Source organism: Ursus americanus, chromosome 1 (genome assembly GCF_024610735.1).
Source record: "Ursus americanus isolate L20-20 chromosome 1, mUrsAme1.1.p, whole genome shotgun sequence".
NCBI lineage: Eukaryota > Metazoa > Chordata > Mammalia > Carnivora > Ursidae > Ursus > Ursus americanus.
The window spans coordinates 24,642,904-24,665,947 of NC_142127.1; the positions used below are offsets into that span (position 1 = coordinate 24,642,904).

General features: G+C 36.7%; 1 protein-coding gene across 2 annotated transcripts in view; it reads left to right on the plus strand.

The window, feature by feature from the left end:
- The first annotated feature begins 11,149 nt into the window (after positions 1–11,149).
- KYNU (kynureninase) overlaps positions 11,150–23,044 on the plus strand; it is a 124,119-nt gene continuing 112,224 nt past the window's right edge. The window contains exon 1 of one of the 2 annotated variants that reach the window (XM_045782606.2): positions 11,150–11,279. The gene's annotated coding sequence lies outside the window, so the exon portion shown is untranslated. The remainder of the gene's footprint in view (positions 11,280–23,044) is intronic. The other variant, XM_087859550.1, reaches the window with a different exon arrangement.

A 23,044-nucleotide genomic window follows, 5' to 3' on the forward strand; every position in this document is an offset into this window, starting at 1 on the left:
ACATTCTCTTCTAGGAGAATGCCCATTATTATGAGGCCCAGAGAGAAAAATTCTCCCAACCAAATGCTTATCTCTTCAATTCTTATTTTTTTGTCCCAGAATCTGCATTTTCCTCTGAGTCATTTTCAATAAAACTCTGATCTCTGCAATATAACAATACAGTTTAATGTAGTTTAATCCATTCTAAGTATTCTAAAGAAAAGAAACATTTCTACCATCTGTCTCCTTCTGCCTTCTCATCCAGTTAAAAAACAGCAACAAAGTCAGCACACATAGAAAGTTCTGCCTCAATCAAATATACACAATTTTATATTGCAAAGCTGAATGTTTAGTTTCTTTATCTAAATCATCTGCATTTAAGTTAATGGACACTTTAGTTCTTCCATAGAACAATGGTTGGGTACATTATGGCACATCACAAACTTTTGCAGATGTGCTCATTAATTTTTTTTCCAAAAATTGCTTTAATTGCCCATGATATGCTTGGCACTGGTAAATAAAAACAAATAAGCAGAAATTATTTTAAAAACGACTCTGTCCTTTGAAACTAAAAATATGCTTTTAGAGAAAAAAAATAGTTAAACACAGAATTTTACTATGGCTTGCCATAACTTTTATGAAAGTAACAGGGAACAGCAGAGAATAATGAAAGATGACATTCTTCATGGCGTGGTAGGTATCCTTTTGTCGTTGTGTGGTTTGTCCAGCAATGGCATGTTTTCTGGGTATGATCTTGTTTTTGAGGACACCATTGCCTCCATTATGTCTGGAAAGTGCAGAAGCTGGGTAAGTGTTGAAAATACTAGTCAAAAAAAAAAATTTCACTACAACAAAACTAAAGTGGCAGTAATATAACTAAATATGTAATGAAAATGGCAAATTTGGCATGTGTGTATGCGATGAATCTTTTGAAGATAGTATGGATTTTGAGCAACATTAGCAAAGCATACATCATGTGACCAATACCGTGCTGATGCAATTGCAAAAACTAGCAAGAGTAGCCTGCTGGCCTCTCTCATCCCCTACCTGCTGTGTTTTTCCAGAGTTTTATCTACCTTCTGAATTCCCATGTCTTTTATTTACCAGGTTTATTGCTCATTCCCACTAAACTGTAAGTTCTACAAGACCAGGGTTTTCTTGACTGAAGAATCTCAAGTGCTATAAATAGTATCTTACACATAGCAGGAGCTCACTAAATATTTGTTAAATCAAGGGAATATGTAAGTAAAAGAGTGAACAAATGAACAGATAAAACATGATATCATTTCATCATGAATAATACTGGATGAATTCTAAGAATAACTTGTATTTATGTTTTTTAAAGCACTCTTAAGACCCGTTTAATCTTCCTTCTCCTCCTAGAGGAGCCTGGTATAATTTCTACATATAAGTAGTTTTGATTGATTATATATATATTTTTATTAAAGTATGAGAAAATAATGTGAAAAAAACACTGGAGGAATAATTTATATGAGCAAATGTAGGTATTTTAAAAATATTCTGATATCCTGGTCAACATTCATCCATCAACTCAACAACTATTTATAGAATATCTACTATGCATCTGGCTTTGAAAAAGAAAGACAATATTACTGGCCTTATTATAATACTTGTAAGCAAATAAACAAAGTGAATCATTTCAGAACATGCTAATGCAATGAAAGTTTAGGGTGATGCAGGCATGAGGAACTTGCTTTTTTTGGTTAAGGCAAATAGGGAGATAACTTTTGAACAGAGATCAGAACGGAGTGATTGCACACTCTGAGAATACTAGAAAGAAAAGTTCTGTAGGCAGAGAGAACAGCAAGTATGAAAGACAAGATGCAAGCAAAATGAGCAGGTTTGCAGAATGGAATGAAGGCCAAGAGATGGCTGGAGATCACTGAGAAAAGAGGACTATGATGTGAGTTGAAGACAGAAGGGTATCTGGGGGGTGCCTGGGTGGCTCAGTCGGTTAAGCGTCTGCCTTCGGCGCAGGTCATGATCCCAGAGTCCTGGGATTGAGCCCCACATTGGGACTCTCTGCTCAGCGGGGAGCCTGCTTCTGCCTCTCCCTCTGCCTCTCCCCCTGCTTGTGCACGGTCTCTCTCTCTGTCAAATAAATAAGTAAATAAGTAAAATCTTAAACCAAATAAAATAAAATAAATTTTTAAAGATTTTATATATTTATTTGTCAGAGAGAGGGAGAGAAGGAGAGAGAGAGGGAGTGCACAAGAGGAGGAGAAGCAGAGGGAGAAGTAGGCTCCCTGCTGAGCAAGGAGCCCAACGTGGGGCTCGATCTTAGGACCCTGGGATCATGACCTGAGCTGACGGCAGACATTTTACTGACTAAGCCACCCAGGCGTCCCCCCTCCTTTTTTTTTTTTTAATATTTTATTTATTTATTTGTCAGAGAGAATAAAATGGAAGGAAGGAAGGAAGGAAGGAAGGAAGGAAGGAAGGAAGAAAGAAGAAAGAAAGAAAGAAAGAAAGAAAGAAAGAAAGAAAGAAAGAAAGAAAGAGAAAGAGAGAGAGAGAGAGAGAAGGAAAGAAAGAAAGAAAGAAAGAAAGAAAGAAAGAAAGAAAGAAAGAAAGAAAGAAAGAAAGAAAGAAAGAAAGAAAGAAAGAAAATGTATCCAGGACTAAATCATGTGCTGCTGTATTTACCATGGGAGGAGTTTCACCTTTGTTTCTTGTTGACCTGTACTTTGCTGGAAGTTTTCATGTTTGTAGGTAACACAATTTGATTCACTTTATGCTTTTAAAAATATCCCAGTTGTGACTAGAAGAAGACCCGCACTAGTGGGAAAAATATTTTTATCATGAGTAGTTTTCTTTTTCCTATTAAAATTTTCAGGGAAAAATGGTAAAAAAAAAAAAAGATTGTGTATTGAATTGTCATTATTATCTACATATTTTTCTTGCTTTAAAAGTCAAAATTGTATTCATAAGCGTTGCAAGTACAATTTTTAAAATTTTATAATTAATTTTTGTCTAAAATGCATTCATTTCTTCACAACTAGCCTAAAATCTCCAGGGTGTAGAGGAAAGAAATTAATGACAGTTACTCCAGTCCAAGGATATCACTTTCTATAGAAATAATTCTAAATCTTGGGTTACTTCAGTCCTTTTCTGTGAAATTGCACATTAACCCTGGCTGATTGCAATGGGTAAAAATCATCAATATTTCACTTCTTCCCCCCCTCTAAAAAGCTAAAACCTGACGGGATAAGTTAAAATTTAAACCACGATGTGGTATTAAATTCAGTTTTGGCAGTTAGTAGATATTTTTTATCCTACAACAACAGATGTGACTAAAAGAATTGATCTTGTTGACATGGTTACCCTTGTATGGCTAGAAATCAATATTAACAATATCATCTACCATTGCACATTCTGGCAAGGAAATTTTTGCCATTCATAAAGTCAGGCTGAGCTTGCTTTCCATTGTAGTGTCACAGCCTACTTCTGATGGAAAACATTTTTATCTGCAATTGGCTAAGTCGTTTATCTTAGTGAGACAGCACATGCAGCAGACAGCATCAGCAAGTAGATAAAAGAAAACTGCCATCATTAATTATCCTGAGGGCTGGAATTGGGGTCCCTGAGCTTCCAGTAGCCAACTCACAAAGAGGGTAATAAAACTTGTGATTCAAACATAATTAGGTGCCATATATTGTTAATGTCTTTTTAGTCACCTCTTTAAATGCAGGATCAACTCTAAGTCTATGTGAAGCTGATTAGTATCCAACCAAATGTTGCAGTGTTTAATGTGGATTTACTATTGGCATTGCAGTTGAGCTTCCTGACAAATTTCATGACAATCATTCGTGTGTTATGGGTAACTGTATCCCGGATCTACACAAACCAATAAAGTGGAAGACTGAAACAATACTCCAGGTAGTTTTTCTCCCACATTTTGATTGATTAAAATTTCAAGAGAAAATTTCAAAGAAACACCAAGTTTCCATTTAAAAATATTTTTCCTGTAAAGGTCATCTAAAATGCAATTGTCCATTAGCACCATCATTTTGACAAATAGGACATAATTTCAGAACGTCTAATCGAACAATTACAATTATACGAAAAATTTGTTGCACCTTTGTCCCTGATATAAGATATACAAATCTTGCTGACCCTTGTGACTATTTAAATATTAATTTAGCACTTATGCATTTAGCTATTGACCCTTATATTTTCTGTTGTAGACTTTATAGTTTTTAAATGCATTTCTACATATGCTTGTCTATATTTAATGCAGAAGTTTCTGCCTGGACTCTGATTTTTCTATTTGATGAGTTCTACAGCGTTTTGCTATGCTAGTCTTTATATTTACACTCATTCATCTCTTTAATATTTTCAGTTTGTTTAGCATTGAGCTTTAATTTTGCAGATAATCTTTTTCTCTAAAATTATACCAGCATTTCTCCTAAAATTTACCAGAAGTTTTATAAATTGGATCATCTGTTTTTATCTTATGCAGTGAAAATCTACCCCACTCCCACTCAGAGAATTTCTTAACTACCTAAATCAATGATCAAAATGCACGTACATGTTACAAATGCTTCCACCACCCACCCCTGCCCCACTAGATTAAATTTCAAATATTTTGGAATATGTAAGTTTGGTTCAGGTAGAACGTCTGAATTTACTTTAAAAAAGTAAAATTTACAAATCATTCAGGGATGTATATGATTTATAAAAACGCTCACTATTTACCTGTCACGGAGGAGTATTCATATCTCTGTGTGTGTGTGTGTGTGTGTGTGTGTGTGTGTGTGTTAAGTGATCAGTGAGTGGATCTGGGGGAGTTTGTTGGCTTGGCATGATCATGGAAAAGCCATGTTTCACCATACATGGAGGAAAATAATGAAAAACTTTCTATGTATCTTTTGTTCCTATTTCTTTCCCTCATTTTGCCATTGACTTAAAAATGTAGACTAGATTTGGTGATGTTGTTTGCCAATTTCAGCAAAGATGTTGGTGTTTGCCTTCTCCTGTAAAGTGTACATACCTGTACAAACACAAAATAACTCGAGCACATTGAAATTTTCTTCCTGGCTATGAGTAGTGTGTGTGTGTGTGTGTGTGTGTGTGTGTGTAAACTATTTAGGTTTCATACATAATTGGAAAGGCAACAGTATGGGAACACTGGATAAATTGAAGCGGAAGACAGAGAATGAAGGAGGATACTTATAAAGAGGCTTCTCCATTTCATGATTTCCCCTATATTCACCCTTCTCATAAATCAAGCATTATATAAGTTGAAAAAAAAAAAAGCATCATAAATGTCTTAAAAATGCACTAACAACAGCTCCATACAGGTTTTCAAGGGAAACAGTGGTGGTTTGGAGTTTTTGGGTTTTTTTTCTTTTGACATTTGAGGTCAGCATCAAGTATAACCACAAGTTCCCATAACAATTCTTCAGTGTCCTTACTAAGTGACAGGATTCTGATAAGGGCAGCACCCAACTGACTCAGTGTAGCAAGTATCGTACTTTTGACTCATACGCATGGCCTCTTGCTTTTATGTTGCCATCTGCAGAAAAATAAATCATCATAAAGTTGACTGAGTGTGTCCTATATTCATCTGCTTGACTGTGTTTGATGTAATTGACTGACAACAATAAAAGAGAATTAGAGAAAAGAGGCATCAGTACTGTCAAGTGGTTGTCACATGACCCACGACTTCCAAAGGATGGTCAGGATATGGATGGCCTGAGAGGAAAGAAGCCATCCAGGGAGAACAGAAACAGCACAGAAAGAGCATGACAGCATGGCGTCTGTGTCTGTGTGGGGAGCGTGCTGCACGTGTCAGAAGAGAAGAGAGGAAGGGTATTTTGCGCAGTTAAAAGGTTAGTCTGATTGAAATAGATAGTTCAGTTGTTAACTAATAGGAGATGATTTTAAAACTGTAGACTTCAGTGAAGTTATTGGATACTGTAATTTGGGTTTATTTTCCTATCACATTTGACATCTCAGCATAGTAGCACTTGTAGCACACTGAGGAAAACCTAATTATCTTGAAGAGAGCATTCTGTATAATCTGTGGTTTTCATGTTTTTTTTTCCTCCTCTGTTTACCAGACTATGAGACTATTAGAAAATCAGTGTCCAGGCAGACCAGGACACTCTATAGACAGCAGAATCCTATGTGTTTTTGAAATATTGTATAAAGAGGGGCACCAGGGTGGCTCAGTTGGTTAAGTGTCTGCCTTTGGCTTAGGTCATGATCTCAGGGTCCTGGGATTGAGCCTTGCATTGGGTTCCTTGCTCAGCGGGGAGCCTGCTTCTCCCTCTCTCTCTACCTGCTGCTCCCCCTGCTTGTGCTCTGTCTGTCAAATAAATAAATAAAATCTTTAAAAAAAACAAAAAATAAAGTAAATAAAATAAAATATTGTATAAAGAAAATGTAGAAAATGTCTGAAACGATATCTGCTAAGACAGCCAAATACATGTTACTCTAAATATTTATAAACCATGAACTACAACATCCACACATTTTTCAATTAGTAAAGAACAAATGGAAATCGTCAGCCAGAGTTTTTCTGATGGTCTGATCGGATGTGTTGCCTGTGCATCTCCCCCTTGACTCAAGAGTCTTATTACACCTCAAATAGTTCTTCACATTTTCTTGTTAATTCCTCCAATCACTTTTGAAGTTTTAGCTCTGCTTTTCCAACTTTAGTGCTCTTGTATGCATGATCTTGCTGTTGGGGTAGCAGTCTTTTGAATTGAGAGAAGGGTTTTTTTACACTTCTCTTGGATGATTTTGTGAATAGAGTCAATCTAAACAGAAAAAAAGTAAAAGCCTATATGCCACTTATCTATGTTGATTTATATATTTATTTTTAATTTAATTTATTTTTTAAAAGATTTTATTATTTATCTGACAGAGTGAGCGAGAGAGAGAGCAAACACTGGTTGGGAGGAGAGGCAGAAGGAGAGGGAGAAGCAGAGTCCCTGCTGAGCATGGAGCCCAACATGGGACTGGATCCCAGGACCCTCAGATCATGACCTGAGCCGAAGGCAGACACTTAACCTAGTAAGCCACCCAAGCACCCCATGTTGATGTTTTTTTCTTACCTTTGAATTATCCCAATGTTAGAAACTTGAATACTTTAAACTTTGTCTTGCAAGTAGGTGCTCCAGGCATAGTACTTAATCAGTGTAAGATGGCAGAATATGCCAGAGCAAAATATGCCACTTTGGCATAAGGATTATTTTGAGCTGAAGGCAACTGAGAAGAAGCAGATGCAAGAAAAGTCTACCCCTTCACCAAACAGGCATCTGTCTAAAAACTGGACATAAATTTACAAAGCTGTTCTTCCTCCCCTCCCTACCAGGAAGGACAAAAGTTAATCAGTGGAGACAACTTTAAAGATTTATTTATTTATATTAGAGAGAGAAAGAAAGCATGAGCAGGAGGGGCAGGGGGCGAGGGGGAGAGAGTCATAAGGAGACTCCATGCTGAGCCTGGAGCGTGATGCGGGGCTTGATATTTTGACCCTGAGATCAAGAGCTTGAGCAGAAACCAAGAGTTGGACGCTGAACCAACTGTGCCACCCCTAGTGGAGACAAGTTTTGACTCTATCAGCCTGGAGACAGCAACCAAGGAATCTACAGAATAAACTTTACTAACTAGCCTTGATCTATCATTAGTTTTCCCATGTATTTGCCTTTCTACAATTGGCTGCCTCTTGAGACTTAAGGTTCTTTTCTTTTGTCTTGTCACTTTTCTAAGTATTATTCCTTTATTAAGATACTACAAAAGCCCAGTTCTAACAAAATCTCTGAGTTACCCATCTCTGGGTACTCCCAAGTGCCACATGGACCTCCAAAACTTTTAAGAGACTTCTGTTTCTTTTTCTCTTATTAATCTGGCTTGGGCCAGTCTAATTTATGAGCCCTCAGCAGGAAAACCTAAGATTAGTAGAGAAAGAGATTTTTCCTCCCCTACGTCATTTAATTCCAAAATCCTGTGGATCTCTCAGCAAATCTTTATGGCTATGTAATTTCATTTCATGCCTAGACGTAATATTCAGTATAAGAACCTTGAGTGCCAGCTATACAATGCTGAGAAAATCCTTTGTGCATCCAGCCTCCCCATATGGTATAGCTCTAAAGATGGATAGCAGCAACAAACTTAGTGAGTCCATGTGCAGAGACTGTAATGGGAATGACAGATAGCATGACACACAGAAGAAACAGTCAATTAATCAGTCAACATTGATGCATGGTGTTCCTACTTCGGTCCATGCCAGGCATTACAGGAGGGGTTGACAGAGGCCTTGCCTGAGAAGGTCTGACTTGGAGACCAAATATTTCTTCCAGTAATTCTAAATATTTTCTCAATATTCCCAAGTTCCCATATTTATTAAATTATTAATTTTTAAGAGCAACCGGTGACATTAAAAAGAGTTAAATATGAAAGTTTTGTGGAATCATTAAATGTTTAGGGAAAATTTTTTGTGGTAGGACTTCTGTAGCAAGATTTCTGAAATAAACATGAAAGGTATAGTATAAAGCAGGAACCGATGTAGCAGAGAAGCTGAAGACAGACTCACGGTGGCATATTCTGGAAAGAGTGAGATTTCACTTAAGAGAAGCTATCACCGAGACAGAGCCTGAAGTAGCAGAAGACCATCTGTTCAGCCATCAGAAATGCCATGATTTACTCAGCGTGAGGGCCACAATTCAAGGGACAAAGAACAAAATGTGTTGAAAAAAAGTTTGGCAAGTAAAATGGCTTTAAAATCGTGTTTCTTACTGACGGTCTGTTGACATTCTGCACGTAATAGGTGTCCAAAGAATGCAAGAGAATTATTGTCTGGTCAGAATAAAATATGTCTCTTTAAAAGCTACATTAAGGCTTTTATCTCCTGAATATGTTCTGACTTTGGAGATTTAGAATGATCAATTTCTATCACTGGTAGAGAGCCATACTCTGAATATTGAGTTTAAGATCTATCATTTGCTTGAGCTGTATTATAGTAGCTTAATTTTTAAAACAACACTGCTGAAATCATTTTCATACAGGAGCTAGATAATAGATTGTAATACAGATTAGAAGAAAATGCAGCACATTTCTTCAGGGTACAAAGCAGGTGCAGTTATGTCTGTGCGTGTGCATCTGATGCTTATGTATTTTAAATGTAAATTGTTTTCTTTTAAGAGAAAATACTATATTGAATATTGATGCAAAGGGATTATATATTTGTGTTTTATTTTCCTGAGTTGTAAAACTCATTTTCTACCTCTAATGAGAGTCCATGAAATATTCCACAATGTTTGCAACAAATCTGGCTTTTAAGGAACAGATTTATATAAACTATACCTGGGATTTTTCTGTGTCTATATGCAATTTCTTTCTTTGTACCATTTTATGCAGGGTTATTATAATTTTATCTATGGACGTGTTTAAGTATGTTTTGAGTAGTATGGGAAAAATCAAAATTTGAAATTGAACAAAGAATTCAAGATGAGTTATCAAGACAAATAATTTTCAAATAATGAATTTTAGAAGGTAAAATACTCCTGCAAAATCTTCACTATATACAGCACATATCTGAACAATTTCAAGTTGTGACCTAGTAATCAAAACCTTTCCATAGGACTGCCTACAATGATCATCATTAAGAATAGTGTAGATATTATATAACAAACATCGAAGAGGCCTTCTTTGAAACTAATGGCCAATATTACTATAACTCAGAAGTACGTACATGAACAACTTCATAATAAAGAGGAAGCTCAATGGTATAAGAAAAAGTTGACTTCAATCTCAGTTTGAAGTTAAAGCATAAATTGGGACCACAGTGAGCATCTGTAATTACAGAGATGCGCTGTGGAACGGTATGTGTTCTTTTTCTGAAGCATTTCTGAAGAAGGTAAATGAGGCATGATGGTATACTTTTTCATTGGTTATATTTTCAATACCTCCTTTGTAATGAGCCTAAGGTGGCTTGGGAGAAGAAAGACATAAATCTCTAAATGGAGATACCAGAATGGTCTCTCTATGCAATGATGGGCAAAAAAATAGTTGAATTCATCAGGGTAGCATAACTATGAAAAACAGAAAGACCATGTATTAGTATTGTTGATAAAGAGCTTGAACTACACAAAAATGAAGTAAAAATGTGATAACTCAAAAAAGAGCCTGAAAATAATGACAGAGTGCATGTTTCTACCATCCTACCCTCTTAATTCCAATCGTATCCTCAACTACTGCTCCTGAATGAAGTACTACTGAGTAGACTGGTTAAGGTCTCAGACTGCTGGGTAGGGAGACAAAAATTAAGCATGTAGTACTATCTAAACTCTAGGTTCTGACTAGCTGTTCCAATACTATTCAAAGCTGGTTTGAAGTGTGGTGACAATAGGCTTCTTTCCCTCTGTAATGCATCACATCTATTCTCCTAATAAAATCATAGGCCTAGAGACCTTTGGAGGCAGGCCCTGTCCTGATAAGCTTACCACATGGGTGAGCCAAACGGAATGCATCCTTTCCACAGATAAGCAGTTCTGAAAAACAGAAAACTAGGAAGTGGTTGAAGCAAAACAGTAACTCACGCTGAAGTTTCTCCGCATGAAAGCATGAGGACATAAAAGCAGAACCCCCGCTCCCCAAACCTAACCCCAAACTGGAATCTGGGGGAAAAAAAAAAAAGAAAAGAAAAGAAAAGAAAAGAAAAGAAAGAAAAGAAAAGAAAAGAAAGAAAAGAAAAGAAAGAAAAAAGAAAAGAAAAGAAAAGAAAAGAAAAGAAAAGAAAAGAAAAGAAAAGAAAAAAAGAAAAGAAATTAGAAAAGAAAAGAAAAGAAAATGTACACAGAAAGTTTACTTTCTCTTAGCCAGACAGACGCCTCCTGACCAAGTCTGGAGAGTTCTGGGATGAGAAATCAATACTGAGAATCCTGGAGAAGACTCCATCTGCACCAACCCATGGACTGCTGAGAAGGCTTGGAGTTCCTTGGAGTTCCGTGGCCCTGGGAGACATGTTAGAACGTTATACCAGAAGACACTCTTTAATCTGCATTTTGGAGAATAGCAAATTTTTCAATGAAAGAGACTATGAAGTAGAAAGCATTCTTGACGGCACTTCAACAGAGGACAGACATTGCCAGCTCGGACGTCACCAATGCCTGGTTGTGGGCATCGAAGCACTTCCTGTCATTTGCATCCCTCAAGTTACCGCGATAGTGTGATCTGATTTATAAAGGCAAACAAAGCCAGGAACAGATACACGCTTAAGGAAATTCAGCACCTAGAGACCAGAAGAGTGGTGAAAAAACTCCAAACAGGTAGGTAGTTCTAGTGAATTTGAATTTGGATTTGAATTTGCATCTAGCTTTGAAATTGAATCTGGAGGAAACCTATGACAACTGCTACAGAAACAAAAAGGGGGGCGCCTGGGTGGCGCAGTCGTTAAGCGTCTGCCTTCGGCTCGGGGCATGATCCCAGTGTTCTGGGCCCCACATCAGGCTTCTCCGCTGGGAGCCTGCTTCTTCCTCTCCCACTCCCCCGGCCTGTGTTCCCTCTCTCGCTGGCTGTCTCTCTCTCAGTCAAATAAATAAATAAATAAATATTAAAAAAAAAAAAGAAAGAAAGAAACAAAAAGGGACCTTGAGATTAATTCAGTTAACAATAAGGCTTTCAGGTACAAAAATATATAATTCTCAAATTTAAAAATTAGAAGTGAGGAAGTAAGTGGTGATTGTTAAAATTAGGCTAGTGTCCCATAATCTTAAAATGGTGAAAATGCAAAGAAATTGACAAGGGACTTGTAATGTGTATCCAGGAAGTCTGCCATGTGAAATATAGAAGTTAAAGAAAAAGAAAATGAAAGAGGTTGGGGAGAGGCTGTAAGTACTGAAATGACAGAGATTTTCCCACACCAATGCACATATGGATGCGCACACACACACACACACACACACACACACACACACACATCCATTCTGGAATGCTTTGGCAGAACTTCTGTATTCTAATTTTTTTTTTTTTAATTAACAAGCTTCCAGACAAAAAGAACAAATTATTTGCAACCACCCGTTGACCCCTCTGTTTCCCAAAGCAACAATCATAGTTCTGGTAATCCAATTTGTAAGGAGCATTTCCATCTCCCATAGGAGCCAAACTTGTTAGTCTCTTTTTTCACCCAGGTCCAGAGCCTTGTAGGTCTATAAATTCAGTCTTTTTCCTTCCTTCCTTTCTTTCTTTCTTTCTTTCTTTCTTTCTTTCTTTCTTTCTTTCTTTCTCTTCCTTCCTTCCTTCCTTTCTAATTTTATTTATTTATTTATTTATTTATTTATTTATTTATTTATTTATTTATTTATGAGAGAGAAGGAGAGAGAGAGAACATAAACAGGGGGAGAGGCAGAGGGTGAGAGATAGAGAATCTCAAGCAGGCTCCACACTCAGTGCAGAGACTGACTCAGGGCTTGATCTCAGGGCCCTGAGATCACTACCTAAACTGAAATCTAGAGTGGGACGCATAACAGGCTGAGCCACCCAGGTGCCCCTCTTTTTTTGTTTTATCTATTTCTTATCCGCAGAAATATTTTTCATTTCTTTTGATACCAGCTATGATTATTTTATTTTTCTCTTTTATTATATTATCTATTATTAGTTGGGGGGCCTATATTACATGGAAATCTTCTCTGTCTCTCTTTTATACATACACACACTTTATTTTATTCTCTTTATTACTAATCTCAATCCCATTCCACTATAAGCACCTATTCTTTCATTCATAATTTGCGTTCTTCCCAAACCACTCTCCATGACTTATTTACATTACTGTGGATTTTTGAATAATACATAGCCTATTTTGGTGTGTTTTATGCTCATAAATTGCATTATGCAATACATCTCATTATGTAATACATCTCAGGAAAATGTCTTGATTCTGGTTTTTACCGAACATTTTACTTTTGGTATCTAGCTATGTCGATGTACACAAATCTAGTTCTTTCTACTGTTAGATAATATTCCATCGTATGTGTCGCACACATTTTCCTTAATTTCTTTTCCTTGACGGCATTCCTGAATCCTTGCCCTGAAAAGCATGCTGAAGGTAGATATTGTCACACCTTTCTTTCTGTCAGTGTGGGAGGATTTCTACAAGAAATAGACCTAATTTCCAGCTGCACAGGTAGAGATGTATCTTTACCGCTGGGGATGATTGGATGTCTGGTTTTGACTCAGTCAAGGTAAGGGCAGTGGAATTTCTATTGTTTTGTTTAGGGTTTGAAACTGCCCTGACAACATGCAAGGTTAGCTTCTTTACTGATAGTTTGCCTCTGGCCTAACTATTTGGATGAGCCTGACTTGGCTATTTACCAAGCCACTGAGAGCTTTTGGAACAAGCTCTCCCAAAGATAAATTCCTCATGCAGATCTTAACAGCTCAAGTCAGAGAATCAGCCCACTCCCAGGGCACAGAGATTAGGCCCACGTGAGTTCACACTGTGGATATTTTTCAGATCTCTGCATTGGGTAAATAAAAGTCTGAAATGGGTATATTTTTGGGGTCTGATGAGTTAGTTCAAATATCTGAACTGGGAAAAACAGTACAGATCTATCCCTAAGAGTGGAATTGCTGATTCATAGAGTATATTTCTGTTTCATTTCAATAAATTGCAGAAAGTTCTCCTTATTGGTTTTACTAGACCAAAATGTCCAAGACTTTCTACTTTTCCTCCAACTGTGGGTGCCATCTGAAATTTTTAATTTCTATCAACATGATTGCTGCATAAAGGTATGGTAGCATGACTTTAATGTGCACTTCTCTGATTCCTAAAGTGTTTATATATCTCTTTGAAAATGTATGGAGTCCCTTTGTGAATTACATATTTTAATCCTTTGCCCATTTTTTATTGTTTTCTGTCTTTTTTTCTTGAGGAATTCCTTAAATATCCTTGATATTAATCTTTATCTACTTTTAACCTCTGCTACTTTTCTGTTAGCCGAATTCAATTCCCTCTCTTATAAAGTAGAAATAGTAATGGTCCCTATAGCTCCTTTTTTCCCTCTAAAGATAAAATGAGATACTACATATAAAATACTAGTACAGCATTTAATATTTGGTGAGAATTCAGTTCATATTAGGTATCTATTAAGCTTTCTCAAATTGAGCTAATAGTTTGATGGACCTAGATACATATATAAACTTAGATTTAAACTTAATATTAATCTATGTTTAAATTGAATGATTTCTTCTGTATTATATTTAATCCAGGACCAAAGTCTCAAGCTAGACACAGGAAGTTTAGAATGTACACTATGGTGACAGATGAAGGAGATGCAGCTGGGAAGTCAGAAGCCATTACTCTGCACTTGAACTCACATTAGCCTGGCACTCCAGCCTGTGTGGGAAGCACACTCTGCCCTTAAAGCTGACCTGCGTTTCTGCAGCAAGCACCTGACCTGCTGATGAGGGAGGGATCCACACTCTCTTCATTTGGGCACAGTTTTATCCATTGAATCCATATATTTGTATTTTCAAAAGTGCAACACTTTCATCGCCATTACTCTTGCCCCTAGTGTGTGATTTATCATCCAACATGTCAAAATATTTTGAAAAAGGTATCATGAAATACAAAGTCTAAATTGTGTCTGATTTCTATATGAAGAAGAATAAACCTAGAAGGGAAAGAATAAAATACACTAGAATGTCTTAATAGGAAATAGAATCATTCATAAAGTCATAAGGCAAAATATTTGTATTTTAGATATTTGTATTATAGATATTGGCAAACAGAGATAGATATGGAAAACAATGGGTCAATTGGAATGCTCTTATATGTGTGTGAAGTTTTCGCTCAGTAGAAACTTTTCCTTTTAGTTACTAAAAAATTCTCTAAACATTGAAAATATTTCAGAAGTTCTCAGGAAATGATCATTAAAGTAAGCTGCTAGTGTTTGATAAATTCCCACCCTCGTTTCCTTTCTTGGCTCTTTCAATCAATACCTCTGTTCTTGGCCAGATTCCTTACCAGCAAGGAGTTCTGGGGAGCGTTTTATACTCACTTATCTAAATCAGATCAGTATAAAATGCATGCTGTCCTAAATTGTATATGTTCAGACTAGATTAATAAAAATAATTCATCCCTTCAAATTAGTTCCTGGAGTACTATGTTAAGTGGATGGAAGATCACATCTAGGCACAGAGGAAAAGAGTACAATGTGAATTCCATTACCAGAGACAGCCACAGGCAAGGGAGAAAGGGTGTAGCTTCAAGCTTCTTTGGAAACTTCTTTGACTTTCCTAAGCAAAATCATCATCACCTCTTCCTAATTCCACAGGATGTACTTTCAGAATGCTTTGAATAATTTAATTATAATCATGTTCTCTGGAGATCTAATAGATCACATGTAAATATGAAATAACTACTTTTCTTGAAAGCTTTCAGACCAGCTATTGACTTTTATTACATTAATCAGTAAATTTCATTTAATAATCAAGTAAATTACAAAATATTATAGACTTAGGGATTGTGCATATGTTCAAGCTTTCCAAACTGAGCTGACCCTCATGTAATTCAATGAGCAATACAGGTGTACTTTTATGGCATTTGGATTATTAAGAAGCTCTTACTAGATAACACACTGTTCCGTAAACCATATGCCAATATGTTCAAGTCCCACAAATGTGATAGGGAGTGTTCCTTTTATTGTACTGTGCTGTAATTGTACCATAATCAAGATGTAGAACATAAGAAGCAGTAGTAATAGATGCACTAGTCATATCTCATAAGTCATGAGTGAAGAGATGTGTTTTTATGAGTGACAAAAGGAAAGGCTGTGAGATAGGAAGAGAGGCGGTAAAGGAGAATGAGGATACAGACTAAACTGAGATTTGCACTGTTAAAGAAATGCTAGGAACGAGAGCAGTCAGTGTAGAGGCTGTCAGCAGAGAAGGCAGTTTGGATTTTCCTAATTGGCAAATCATTAGAGCTTTGCCCAAGACGAGGCTCAGTAATTGAGTAGAAGTGGAAGTAAGACTTAAGGATAGCTTGCCGTTAATAAGAAACATTAATGGCATTACTAGGGAAGCCTAGGTGGCTCAGTCATTAAACACTGGACTCTTGATTTTGGCTCAGGTCATGATCTCAGGGTCATGGGACTCAAGCCCCATGTATGATTCCGTGCTAGGTGTGGATCCTGCATAAGGATCCTCCCTCTCCCTCTGCTCCTCCCTCCCCCATGCATGTGTATGCACACACTCACTCTCTCTTTCTCTCAAAAAAAAAAAAAAAGGCTTTACTACTCTGCTCTTCTCTTTGAAGTCAAGAGAACAATCCTTAGAAAATGGAGAAGAAAACTCTCTCTTTACTAAAACAGGTAATAGCTATAATTCCAAACCAGAAATTATGAAGAATAGCTGCTGAACACAGTAACGTTTCAGACCTAAGAAGTCTGGGTGCAGTGAGTACACTCATACCTCATATCAGCCCTAGACAGAGTTCTCCCAAGGCAGGTGTCAGAGTTCTATGGGACACAATAAAGAATACCTTACCCAGAGCAGTAATTCTGGACAACTTGATAGACTGAGGATCAATCTCTAAACTCCATTCCACTCTAAGTATTGGAAAGAAACGTAAGACAGGAAGAGAGAGTACATAGATCAGCCATGGTCATAAGAAGTCACAGTCAGTACAATACTGTGGAGGAAAGTGCAACAGCAATTGGCTTTACACACAATAAGATCTAGCTAAATCATCTCACAACACAGAAACCTTTTTCTCCTGGACCTACACTCTAAGCCATGCTGATTTATTGCTTCAACGACAACTAAAAGGATTGGACCACACTGGTAGATAAATCCCCTAGACCTCCTGGGGACCTGTTATGCTTCTGAGCTACAGGAGACTTTAATTCTCTTGAAACAGAATCAGTCAGTTAAATAAAATATCATGGGAAGCATTATAAAACAGATAATAAAACCTGACTGGAGTATAAATGAAGGCCACAAAGTTAAAGAGGAAAACTTGAAGCAATTTTTGGGAAAGTACAATCAATAGGGAAAAGAACATTGCAAACAGAAGAAAGTAACTGTATAAGGGAAAACAGAGAGGTGGATGAGAGAGTAGGGGCAGTCAAATTTTCATAGTTAAGTTTAGCATGGCTAGCCTATAACACACATGGGGGGAAAGGGCCAAAATGAGAATCCCAGGTAGACACAGGCCAAGTCACAAAGAGCCCTTGGTAAGTCATGACAGGTAGTGATGGTGGAAACGGGATGGAAGGAATGAATAGGTAGTAGTTAGTCAAAGCGAGGGCTTCACGCTTTCTGTAAAGCCCCAATAGGATGATGATCTTGTGATTTTCATAGTCACACAGATAAAAGGAAATTAGGAAATAATTCCTCTTCATATTTCTTCCCACTGATGATTTTTGTTCTGTATTAGTGTCTTTTAATTTGAATTTTAGAGTCTCCTACTTAGCTTCTATGGTGTTAGTAAAACATTAACCTACTATTGCATTCATTCTGTGTTAGGGCAGTGAGTCCAAAAGTTCATTCCTGCAACCACAATACAAATACAGGGGTCTTATACGGGATGAATCTGTAATTAGTAATAATTACAAGGAATTATCTTTGTTCTGTGTCTGATAATTGAAAGTTACAAGTCGGACAATATATAAACTGTCCTATTGGAAGTAGGTCCTACGTAAACTGAATAAGAGATGTAGCTAATCTACAAACTAAGTACGCCCTGGCTGGCTTGGATGCCACAGCAAACATCTAGACCTTGAAGCCCTTTTGTCATGTAGAATAGCTTGGGGATCCTCTGATCAACACAGGGAAGGCTGTGAAGATCTGGCTTTTTCCAAAGCTTTTTGAAGTCTTCGTAAAATGAAGGATCATGAGGGTGAATATTTTAAACAAATGTTCTAGAGAATACAATATCGTAGTCAACAGGTATGGATAAGTGGATTACAGAACAGCAATTAAGCCCAGCCAAAACGAGAGAGGAGGAATTTGTATGGGAGCAAGAATCACAATTATGTATCTATCTACCTATCTGTTTGTTTATCCATTATCATTTAACCAGTGTTATGGAATTTATGGTATGTGTTAAAATGCAATAGGCCACATATAGATGAAAAATAAATAAGTAAAGTGATTGATCCAGTGGATAAGTTATTGTACAGTAACTACAGAAGAAAGTTAGAACCCAATGATGCCAACCCAAGGTCCCCCAAGGACAGTAAAGGTAGAGCAAAAAATTGATTTTATTCTCCCTAGCACCCAAAGCAAAGAGTAGCACCATTCTGCATAATTTAGACCTGAATATTTCTTCTATGATTTCTCAGAGCAGAATCACCTTTTAAAGTAGAATATATATAAAGTAAAATTCATGCTTCTGCTTTTTTTACTTCCTCTTCCCCCAATTCACGCTAAAGCAGAAAGTCAAATTGGAGTTCTGTAAGAGTTAAATTCACTCAGAGCCAAAAGCAGTGGGGTTCAAGTGTACAGCTTGGGATAAAATCTGACCTTCTTGAAAAGCCACCCAGATGCCAACTGATTTACCACGTTCCTTGAAATGTCAATGGTACCTGAGCAGATTCATCCTCAGAATGCCTTCTCTTGCTCCAAAAGTATGTGTGCATGTAGTGGGGTGAGAAGGATATACTACTTATCACCCCCTCCCTGAGTTCTTACTTCTACAAATTTATTTCGTTTTATAGACTATCTCACTCCACTAGAGATCATCTCTTTACCCCATCAAGTCATACTGTGCTAAACACCAACTTTAGTAATTTATTTCCACCAAGGGTCAAATGGACACAAGAATTGTGGCTGGCATTTTAGGTAGAAGAAGATGTACAATGCAGGACAGTAACAGACACAATCACCAGGCTTCTTTGTCCCTGTCATCATTTTTTCTACTTGCCCATCACTTTCCACCTGCAAGAATCTTAACATAGCTTCCAGTTTAAAATGGTAAACAAAGTTTGCTTTCTGTCTGTCCCATCCCAACTTAGCTATACTAACGTTACAGAATGAGCTGTTTGAGAGTAAATTTGCAGTGTTTGTTTGACCTTTTTGCCTCTGCGCTCAAAGTATTGAGAGGGCAAAAACTGGCCTCAATCTCTTAAAGATGTTAAATCATTTTCTGGTCACTAGTTCGACTTTTCTTGCCTCATTCAGAGGGAAATGGTAGCGTCTAGTTGAAATACTTCAGGTGTTTGTCCTTTGAAAAACTGGGTAGATGCCTTCTTATTTAGGGAATAAGGTAAGCATTCTCTTGTGTTGAAGATACATATACTTCTATACATAAACACATACACATATTTACTTATTATATATACATATTTGTGTATGTAAATATATTTATGCGCCTATTCATATATTTAGATATTTTAATTATTAAATTTAAATTAAATATTAAAGTGTTAAAATAATATTTTAAGCATTAAAAATTAAAATTAAATCAGTAAGAATTGGGCAAATCCTAAAATTCAGAACAAACCAAAATAATAAATTGAACTGTATTTTATAGATGTAATAAAACCACTCTGAATGGGGAAAAGCTAGAACCAATCTAAATAACTTTTTCGGTACTATGTGCCTGGAGGCATTGATACCTGGTAGCAATAAGCTTATCTACAGACCAGATTTGGTTTCTTAATTGTCCCCTCTAAAAAGAACCAAAGCCCCTTGGAAGAATGACTGATTGCAGGGCTGATGCAAGATTAGCCTGGGAACATCTTGTGCTAGAAAGTAAGCAAGTGCTCAAAAACAAAATGATGGTGACATGTCAAAAGGACAAGAACCAAGTTGAAGGAGCTCCCACTGGCTAATGTGGGACAATTTGAGCTCCAAAATTATCATCCCCAATGATGGGAAAAACTGACCTCATGTGCTTCCTAATGAGATTCCCTGAGAAGGTCTTAATGTCATTAATGAAGCATTCTTGCCCAAAATTCTGAACCTAGATCAAATTATGTGGAAACAGCAGATAATCTTAAAATGAGGAATATTCTATAGCATAACTATTCTCTGCACTTCAAAAGTATTAGTGTTTTATATGATAAAGACAACCAACGTGCATATGGAAAGATGCTGAACATCACTAATCAACAGAGAAATGCACGTAAAAATGGAGGTTCCTCAAGAAATTAGAAATAGAACTACCATATGATCCAGCAATACTATTTCTGGGTATATATCCAAAAGAATTGAAAGCAGAGTCTTGAAGAGATATTCACACACCACGTTTATAATAACATATTCACAATAGTCAAAAGAAGTAACCCAATATCCGTTAGTAGATGAATGGATAAACAAAATATAATGTAGACATACAAGAGAATATTATTCAGCCACACAAAAAAAGGAAATCCTGTCACAGGTTACAACATAGATGAAGCTTGAGGACATTATGCTACATAAAATAAGCCAGTCAAAAAAAGAATACTATATGATTCCACTTATATGAAGTATCTAAAGTAGTCAAATTCGTAACAGGAAGTAGAATGGTGATGGTCAGGGGTTTGGGAGCGGTGGGAAGGGGAGTTGTTCAATTAGTATAGAGTTTAAAGATTACAAGATGAAAAAGTTTTGGAGACTAGTTCAACAACAATATGAATATACTTAACACTACTGAACTGTACACTTAGAATAGGTTAAGATGGTAAATTTTGTGTTATGCGCTTTTTCACACACAAATAAACACAAAAAAATGAAAAACAAAAAGGTATAAGGACAGGCAGAAAAAAAACTGTTGAAGAAAGGTCACAGTTAAATTCACTGCATAATCTTGGATTTGAGGCTGTACTTCGAAAGACAGTTAAGAGGGACGTTATCATGCGCAATTGGAACAAAATGGAATAAGGTTTGTTTCTTAGATAACAGTATTTTATTGATGTTGAATTTCCTGATATTGATAACTACGGTGAGATTATGTAAATGAATATCCTTGTTCTTGGGAAGTCACACTTAGGAAGTTTTAGTGATAAGGGGATATAATATTTCAATTTAGTCTTAAATGGTTCAAGAAAAGACACAGGCATATGTGTGTTGGAAGTGTGTGGGTATGTTTATGAGAGAGAAAAAAACCAAATGTATCAAAATGTGAAATTGGTGAATCTTGGTAAAGATATACAAAATTCTTTGTACTATTTTTGCAACTTTTCTGTAGGAGTGAAATTATTTCAAAATAAAAATTAAAAATATGAAATCAATAAAATATGGTAAATTGATACATCTTCAAAGTTTTACAATTTAACATTTCATAAGTCATCATACATAAACAAACCAAATAGATCTAATTAGTTACATACAGTATCAAATAACCCACTAGCAAGCCTGTATATATGGATTGTGTGAAAACTCTTTGTACCTAGCTCTGACTCTTATAATCTGCTTTTTATTTAAATACAGAGAAAAAATTAAATTAATTTGTTAATTGCAGTTCTTCATGTAAGATATCAGGCATTTGGGCAAATTGACATGCAAACACATATTAATAGAGAGCTATTAAAATTCCCTTGCCAGGACACACCTTAAATACCTTTGTGAATTTAACAGTGAAGGAGAAATTCTGATGTAGGAAAAAGTGAATGGGTTACAGGAATTTTAGTTTCTAAACAAATTTTAATCACCAACTGGCAGAACAGCGTTTGTTTATAATAAGCTCTTATATTTTTCTCAGAAAAACTGAAAATACTATGTAAAGAGGTTGGGAAAGTCCCTGCCCCTTACTGGGAAATTTTTCTAATAGAATATATACTTCACAGGAAGGAGAAAATAGATTATTTGAATATAGCCTAGTGATTTATTGGCACATTAATTTGTTTTGCTTTCCTTGCTATAGAAATGGGGGAGGGGAAGGAGGAGAGGGAGGGAAAGAGATGGAGGGAAGGCAAGGGGAGAGGGACTGGGGAGAGATGAGTGATGGAGAGTTGGAAGAAAGGCAGTCAGGGACTGCCTTCCCCCACCCAAGAGGAAACCACCCTTAAAAGATTTTACACCACCCAGGAAGGAGCCGCCATCCTTGACATCTGTGACAAAAACCTGATTGGATGGCAGGGGCTTGGATGCAGGGCTAATCAGATTAAAACAGCCTGCCAACAAGCCCATAAAAACCCCTGGATTTAAACACCAAACTGACAACCCTCTTGGGGCCCCTCCCTGTTTGGGAGCTTTGTACTATCACTCAATAAACCTTGCTTTGCTGCCCACCACTCTCTCTGGTCTACCTCTTCATTCTTCGAAGTGATGTGACCAAGAACCACCAAAGGAAAAGAAATCTTTTCTTGCAAATGAAGGCAAGAGGGAGGGGAAGAGAAGGAGAGGTAAAGGTAGGGAAGGGAGGAATAAGGGAGAAAGAAAGGGGAGGAGAAAGAGCAGAGGAGAATTTTAAGTGTGTGTGTGTTCTGTTCTTTATATTTTTCTCTACGCATATAAATAACATTCTGCCTTCCGTGGCTTCAGAATAGAAATTGGTGAGAACATGCTGACATGGCTTTTAAAAAAGAATATATTATGTTATATTGGTTACCCCCAAGAGGAAGGGGAAAGAGTATTTGGGTGGGCAGGGAGGTGGAGTGGGGAAAAAGAGGCAGAAGAGACAAGAGAGAAGGAAGCTAATAGGTTCATCTCAGGGTATTTTGTTGTGCTTAAAATATCCGGGAAAGGAGAGTCCCAATAACAACTCAGATTAAATCTCCCTCTACAGAAGTGATGATTGAGGTCCTAAAACATTGTTATTTAATTTGCAAAATAGGTTAATTAGAAAGTTTCTGTATATTGTAGGGAAGAAAAATAATTCTTCATCTATTCTTCTGAGTTTACAGGTGGGACCCCATAATAAAAGACAGATTAACAAGAGAAAAACAAGTTTGTTAACATGAATGCCTTATGTATACACGGAAGGTACCCAGGGGAAAATGAGCAACTCCCATAGGTGGTTTAGATTCAGACTTATTCAGACTTTAAATACCATCTTAAAAGGAAAAGGAGATGAGAGATGTAGGCCTCTTAAAGGGGAGTAAATGAGTATTAGGAAAGATGAATGGGCCCTTACAAGTATAGGTAAGAGATGCGATCATGACCA